This window comes from Sinocyclocheilus anshuiensis, unplaced genomic scaffold (genome assembly GCF_001515605.1).
Source record: "Sinocyclocheilus anshuiensis isolate Anshui unplaced genomic scaffold, SAMN03320099.WGS_v1.1 scaffold84, whole genome shotgun sequence".
Lineage (NCBI taxonomy): Eukaryota > Metazoa > Chordata > Actinopteri > Cypriniformes > Cyprinidae > Sinocyclocheilus > Sinocyclocheilus anshuiensis.
Window position 1 is genome coordinate 764,275 of NW_015557076.1, and position 8,682 is coordinate 772,956.

Consider the following 8,682-nt stretch of genomic DNA (forward strand, 5'->3'; position numbering starts at 1 on the left):
TATTCTAATTTGTTGAGATAGTGAATTGGTGGGTTTTTGTTAAATGTGAGCCAAAATCATCACAATTAAAAAACCAAAGACTTAAACTACTTCAGTCTGTGTGCATTGGATTTATTTAATACACGAGTTTCACAATTTGAGTTGAATTACTGAAATAAATGAACTTTTCCACGACATTCTAATTTATTGAGATGCACCTGTACTCAGGGTTTCTGGATGAATGGCTACCGAGACGTTCAGGTGTCCGACCTTCTGTCATCTCCTGCCTAAATTATGGTCTGTAACCATTTCACGGTATTTAGAATTTCATGATGGTAGACATACAAGGCTGTAGTGTGTCAACACATGGAGGAGTGATCGGCTTCAGGAGCCCTGATCAGATCCCCGCTGATTTCCCGGGTATCCTAGAAAATGTAGTTGAGTCTGGCAAAATTGGATAGTAGCGACTAGGGACATACATTTTATGGGTGAGCCCCTTTTCATTTTGTCCTGTGAGTGGAATATATGAACCTCAGTGGGCCTCTTCCTTCACGGGGCCCAGGACAAAAGTCCCCATTTTTGATGAAAGGTGGAAACCAAGTGTGAAAAAAGTCTTAAAAGGGTCATGACATGAAAAAAATCAATTTTTCCTTGATGTTTTGACGTCTCTATACCATTAAAACTGCAAGTTTAAATGGCAAAACTTTTACAAGTTTTGTAGCTTGAAACATCCTTCTCAGTACAAAAAGAGCATTTATTTAACCAAGCTCCAAAAATGGCTCGTTTGTGTGTAAATTTGCGTATGACTGCCTCTAGAGCAAGACATCAACCAATAGACCTCAGTCAGGGTAGCGACATATTTAATTTTTGACAGGAATGAAAATGAAGCTGTGAGGGATTCTCTGGGTTCAATGGATTGTACTGTTGTTTACCAACATAAGTATTGTTTATCTAACAAAACGTCTTCCTTAAAACATAAAAAATAAACAGTTTTTAAAGTTGTGAGTAGTGAAAATTGCAATACAGTGCGTGCCATTTCATCCACATTAAAAACAATATGGTGTCTAACCTGACTAAGTTCTATAGAGAACCCTCCCTGACAGCACACGTACATTACAGAGACGTCTATTTGATGTCTGCAAGACGTATATTTTAGAGTGTTTGCTCATCTGCAATACATCTACAGGACGTTTCCTATCAGATGTCAAATAGACGTTTAGAAGATGTCTTTAAGATGTTTATGATTTAGAATGAATGTAAAACTGACATCTTAAAAACGTCTATCAGATGTTTGTACACAGCAGTTGATTTCCAGATGAAGCGATCTTTAACAGACATCTTGCAGACGTCGTACGTGTGCTATCAGGGCTTCATCAGGCCTGGTAAAAAAATCCCTGTTTTTCTCCCTGAAAGGTGGAAACGAAATGTGAAAAAAGTCAAGACATGAAAAATAAAATATGAATTGATCTTGTGACATGTAAGTGGTTTTTGCACCAGTAAAACATCTTGCAATTTCCATAGCTTAAAACGTCCTTCTCAGTACAAAAATAGCATTTATTTAAAATAATTGTACTTTGTGTATTTTTGCGACTTTAGAGCCCCCTACAGTTAAAAGAGCGTAATTCACTGTCGTAAATTACAGTAAATAGCTGTTCACGTGGTGTTGTTGCTGTTGTAATGCGATCTGCCTTTTTGCGGAATTTCGTACCGGCTCAACGAACTAAACAACATCCTGGAAATAGACGTTTGAGAGGAGCATCAGGAAGAAATAGAAGCCATTCGCCTTATTTTAAGCCAGTGTACCATCAGATGATTTTGAAACTGATATTTCAAGGTAAAAAACGTACACAGTTGCTTTCATCAAGGAAGGACCCCTATTTTTTAATGGCGTCCCAGATCGCGTTGGAGGAATATATGATTTTACGGAGTATTTGACAGAAGATTGTTTAGTAAATGAGGTACAGTGTAAAGAAACTTTTGATGAAAGATGAAGAATCCAACAGTATTGGATCTGACAGCAGCAACATCGCAAAATAAATAATTGTATGTAATTCATAAACTGTGTATACCGACAAGCCTTAAAGGAGCCGCACCGATTTTAGAATGATAGTTGAAAATATTTTTTTGCCAATATATGACCGTTTTGTTCAAAGGTTTAGCCTAACCTTAACATTATAAGTGAACCTCAAGGATTGTGTAATAATAATAATAATAATCCATGACGCCTTTAAACTGTTGGAATGGACAGGTCAGTAGCTAGTCCACTTTTATTGTGATTACATGTCATAGATTTTACGTTTGACATTTCATTTTTATTATGGTGGAAAGAGAGACGCTGCCACGAGCATTTGGAGAGATTGTTCTTTTAGATGGTAAATGTATCACAATATTCATAACTTGTTCAGAAATGTCAGCTCTCAGCTGTGCTGTTTTTTCTCTAGATTCCTTCTGCACTGACAGAAGCCGAATCTGAACTTGGCAATGGAATAATCTCTGTGACGTCCTAATTTTTTCCAAAGTTCATCCCAAACTATGATTATAAATCCCTGCACTATCAATAAAAACGATTGAGCAGTGCGCTGGCAGGGTTTCAAAACCTATGAAACCTATGGATGTTGTCTGTCTTTTTCCGAGTGGTGTGTTTGCATTCAGAGGAGCAGCTCACATACACAACTTCCATTATTTCCAAAGCCAGCATTGGCGAAGAAGGAATTATAATTGATTTTTATCTCATTGCTGTAAACATTGAGACAAAGCTGAAAGCAAAGTCATGCTGCATGTCAACTTAATTTTCCTAGGGGGTCTTGTCTTAAGGGTAAAACAAACAGTTCTAGCTCAAAAGCGTAACTGCGTAACCCAATATAAGCGCCCACGTTTGATTCTTCAAATCGTTGTTGAAATCACCTGGTGTTTATGTGCTTCCCTGGAGTTGCTGATTAAAACCCCGCAAATTGCAAATACAAAGAAAAGTGTGCTGCTTTCAAACACTGCTAGCTAGAAAAAGACAATTACACCCTACATTAATATTGATGGATCTTTAAATAGGGTTCTGAGCACATTCTGGTTATGACCTCATATAATGAAACCGCCGTTTACACACTTTTATATTTCACCAGCCCAGCAGAGTAAATAATCTGTGGACGTGCGGATATTAAGAGCTGAGATAATTATATAATTATAATTTTACAAGGGTTTAAACCCTTGAAATGGATTAGAAACAAATGCTGTGCTTGAATTACAGGAGAGATAGAAGACACTGAGACCCCCTAGTTGCCTAAAATATTGTGTTTTGAATTTTTTTTCCCACTTTAAATAATGAAATAAATAAAAATCCTTAACTGCATCTTGTGCCTGTCAAATGAAAAATAGAGGAGTGAACACAAGCCATTCAAGATGATTAGAGACATCTGTGAAAATCTACACACATCTAAACATATGACTGCATCAGACTTTACTTTGTGTATGTTATTTCAGGTTAATTCAGTCCAAAGCCCCAGGATGCGAAGTGCTGCTGAATGTATATCTATAGCACAAGCAAGAGTGCTGTTGATCAAACATGATTCGGCAGCAGTCACTCAGACCTCCATGATTGGGACTGTGATATTGATTTTATGTAACAGTTAGCCAGTAACACTTTACAACAACATTAGTGAATTACATAAAAAAAATACTTCTAACTAATTTATTAATCTTAATGTTTGCTTCAACATTTACTAATATATTAAAAAGACCAAAAGTTGTATCTGTTATTATTTATGGACCTGAGCAAACATGAACTAACAATATACAGTACAGTGGTATTTTTCTTAAAAAACAAAGATTAATAAATACACTCTCAGAAAAAAAGGTACAAAAGCTGTCACTTGGGTGTTACCTTTTCAAAAGGTACAAACATGCACCATTTAGGTACTAATATGTAGCTTTAAGGTACTAATATGCACCCTACTGGGGTAAATAAGGACAAAAATGTAGGAGCTACTGCCATAGTGACAGCTTTTGGACCTTTTTTTGAGAGAATGTACTAAAACAAAAGTATTGCTTACAGTGGTGTAAAGTATGAGTATATGTAACTAGTTACTGTACTTAAGTATCTTTTTGGCTACTTTGTAGTTTTACTGAGTATCAAATAGTGTTGTAAAAAGTGCCGAGCGTGAAGCGATGATCTTTCTAGCCAATCACAGACATATCTGTTGAGTACGAGAACACAATGGCCAATCAGAGATGTTTGAGAATCTACACAACAGCACTCAAAATGCTAGCGGAAAATGCTGGCATCATCACATTTTTAAAATTTCAGTACCGACATTAGTGCTTTTGACAACTCTGGTATCAAAGATATTAGCAACTTTTCCGCTCTACTTGACTACATTTTTGAGTAAGTATATGTACTCTTTACTCCAATACATTTGTGATGAGGAATGAAATTACTTAACTTTTTGTTAGACTTTACATGCACCTAACTTTTTCTGCAGCACTTTTTCTGCTGCAGAAGAAGTGATATCGCCATCTACAGTGCATTGAAGGTACTAGATCTTGTGCGTTTTACCCTTACTCACCCAAACTTGTTAACAAGGCTACTTTACGTGAATGCGAGTGCATTAGTAGTTGTGAATCGCAGGTGTTTCATATATGAGATGATGACATGGCTGAGAGCTTTTTGAAGAATATTGGTTTACTTATGCCCTTTTTGAGCACTTAAGCTTAACTGAGATACTTTAAGACTTTTACTCAAGTCGTATTGGAATTGGTGACTTGTAACTTGTAATGGAGTCGTTTTACCTGTAAGGTCTGTACTTTTACTAAAGTATGGTTTTCAGGTACTCTTTACACCTCTGATTGCTAACTTTTTAGTATTGTTAGTTTATAGTAGCTGATGCATTAATTAACGTCAACTAATGGATAGAGATGAAACGGTATGAAAATTTCTTATCACGATTATAGTGACCAAAATTATCACGGTTATCAGTATTATCACGGTAATGTTAATGTTTAAAATCAACAAACAAATAATAATAATTAATAATTTATGCATTTAGCAGATGCTTTTATCCAAAGTGACTTACAGTGCATTCAGGCTATATATTTTTTACCAGTATGTGTGTTCCCTGGGAATCGAACCCACGACCTTTTGCGCTGCTAACGCAATGCTCTACCAATGAGCAACGGGAACATAAAATTACTTTTTGTTTGCATAAACACTAAAACAATAACATTAATGATGTCTGGATTTGAAATGACATTATGACTGACAACAGTTTATCTAATAATGTACGAAATGTTTAAATAAAGCTTTGAAAAAGTTTCATAAAATGGTAAACCTCACATTTCAGCCTTTAAATAAAGAAAAGAGTTAAGTCAAAATGATAATTGATTAATAAATGATTATATGTATTTTATCTGCTCCATAAATAATTATAGAGATCTTATCCAAATTGTTTAAATGTACTTGTTTTTCATCAACTGGTCAAAATTTACAGCAGGGCATGCAAACTCGGTCCGTTTTTTTTGGCCAGACAAAAACTGCACACAGACTGAATGTAAATGTAACTCTCTGTAAATCCACTCTCTGACAGCAGGTGGCGCTGATGGAGCAGCAGAATTAGAGCTGTTTCCCGTAACCTCTGTGGACAAAGCATTGCGATAAAAACACTTCTTTATTAGGTATTACATGAAGCGAAGATGAAAACAAAATGCCATCGAATCTTTTCTGAAGACAGTCAGAACCTTCAGAGGTACATTCATATAATTAATTAATTCATATATTTATTTGTATAATTCCCTTTGCACTCTTTTAAAACCTCCCAGCTGTGCGCACGTGAGACTGTTACTTAAATCTCTGCTTTATGCTGGACAGTATTTATTTTTCCTGAGTAGTTCAAATCGCGGTAATCGAATACGGTTTTATTGATGATTAAAATATGAAACGGTAATACTAACCGTGGGGAATTTGATCATGCTTTATCGTCAAACCGGTAATCATTTCATCCCTATTAATGGAAGTCACGACAGAATAAACAGTCTTAGAATAACACACAATAGTGGTGTTTCTGAACGAAGCAGTGTGTTTTTGAACAAACTGGCAGAATGAATGATTCAATAACTTATACAGTCACTTGTCCCACCTACTGGTGCAATGATGTAAACTGCAAAAAGAGTAATTGAAAATCTATCTGGAAAGCACTGAGAAACAGAGTAATACAAACAGTGAAAAGTCCCATTCGAGGACCACAGCTAACTCTATTTCAATAAATCAATCATCAGCAATGAACTTTCCTCTTAGCTAAAATATGAAGAATTACATTGATAAAAGGTTATAAGAATACAAGAAAATACATGATACCCTACCCAGCTTGATATACTGTGTCCATTGCTTTTTTGTGAATATTGGAAAGTGCTGTCCAAGATCTACTTTTTCCAAAAAATTCGTCCCCTGGAGCATCATTTCTAAAGCATCTCATGCATCAGCAAAAGCACATTTGTTCTTTGTGTGTGTGTGTTTGTGTGCAATCTCATGCCTGTGATTGGAGATGTTTGTACAAGCTTCCAGTCTGCTGAACTCTAAAGAGTAAAGGAGATGAGCTGGATCGTCCCGGCCCGTGTCTCTTGTCCTGTATTCCTCTGGGGAGCTGTGTCCTGCTGCCCAGAAGCCCTTCCACCTGAGACCTCAGGCACTTCTGTCCCAGCCATCCCTCTGCCAATCCACTGGAAAAGAAACACATGGTGACCCCATTTAACCCTGTTCCAAATCTGGAATAGAAAACAGGACAACTAACAACCAGTATTAGTGTTATGTAGCTAATGCTCCATGTAGCTTAAAGGGACAGTTCACTCAAAAATGAAAATTTTGTCATCAGTTATTCACCCTCGCATTGTTCCAAACACAAAAGCGGATATGTTGAAGAGTTTTGGTAACTAAAGTTGCTGGTAGCCATTGACTTCCATAGTATTTTTTTCCATATTATGGAAGTCAATGGCATTCTTCAAAATATCTTCTTTTGTGTTCACCAGAAGAAAGAAATTCATACAGGTTTGGAACAACTTGAGGGTTAATTTTTGAGTGAGCTATCCCTTTAAACTCACTGAAAGGAAGACAAAAAAAATACTGCAGAACTTTCAGTGGCCCCATTTAGACCTGGTATTAACATCTGTTTTGTGTAATCTGATCATAAGTGGACAGTACGGGGCAAACATCAAGGGTTTTTAATCACGGTAATCAGTTCATCAGTCCTGATGCATCCAAGCAACATCAAAGGACACATACAGGTGTCCCATATGCCACTCACTCATCTGCCAATCAATCGCTGCATCTTGTCAGTTATAAAACGTTAGAATAAAAATTCTGAATAAAAGCCCTTATGTCAGGGCTCCAGATTTTGTGACCATTTTTTCTGCCGGTGCGACTAAATTTTGTGAGCGCTTGCATTGGCGCGACCACCACGTTGCCCAACTCATAAGCACTGCCATTTCTGTTGCATATGAGAAACATCAAACGGAAAATTAAACAAATGCGCAAAGAAACCGCGCTACTTGTTTGAGCTGCGCAGCGAGGACCGTTGACTTTCAAGTATTCCACACAACTATTTCCAGCACTTTAAAGCTCTAAAATAAATGTTATTTTTAGTGGGATAACAAAATATACTAATTTAAAATTAAAACACTAATTTAAAATGAAATAATATATCAAATTACCGGTAGATGGCAGCAAAGGAGCACTTATTGGCTTATAAGTCATTCATTTCCACTTTTTGTGTTATATTTTGAAATTATAAAATCACTATTATAAAATATCGAATCATTTAGAAATACAATTTTGTCAAAATGTTGCACTTTTTTTGTGTATGAAGTAAGAAAAGTCACAAAACAAACTTTTCTTCAATTTGCAACTGAATCACACCTAAAGAGTGCTCCTTTTATAATCACATAAATTCTCAGTCAGTTCCGTATAATACTATAGAAAAATAATGGTACATTTAATAAGAGTAGAATATATAAATTTTCTATTTCAAATTTTGATTTTGCACATTACTGTTCTTAATAAAAGTAAATTTTGCATGCTTCCCAACTCAGTGCTTTACTGTCAAACGTGTATTACCCAAAGACATAAACGTGTAATATTATTAGTACTGCACTTATTAATGCAAAACAATAGTAATTTTCTGATTAAATTATCTTTATTTTTAATACCCCACAACCTGACTGGTGCCACTGCTAACAAATGTTAGTCTGGAGCCCTGTGTCATATCCCTCTGATATTAAAAGAATACTACACATTGTAATTTCTATGAGTTAAGTCTATTTATTATCAAAGCATTTGTCAGTAATACAGTTAAAATGGGGAAAATATCTGAACAACTGCATTGCAGGCTGATTTAAGGTGTGCCCCTACATTTTCTGCGTGTGCTCCTAACACTCCTAATTTTCAGTCAGGAGCTACAGTGCTCCTTGTAAAAATAGTTAGTCTGGAGCCCTGCCTTATGTACTATGTCTGTGAGTATGCATTCCTCCGGTTTGACAGGAGCTTGATAACAAAACCTAAGAACAAAACTTGAACTGAATCAAATTGATTTCATAATTGATGAACTTTGCAACATCAGCACTGTTATTGAACTGAACTGAATCAACACTGAGCTAAATAATGACTCTTTTGTCTTATGTAGAGCTGCTTTATAGTCAAATTGAGTATGTTTCTAAACTGTCCCCCCC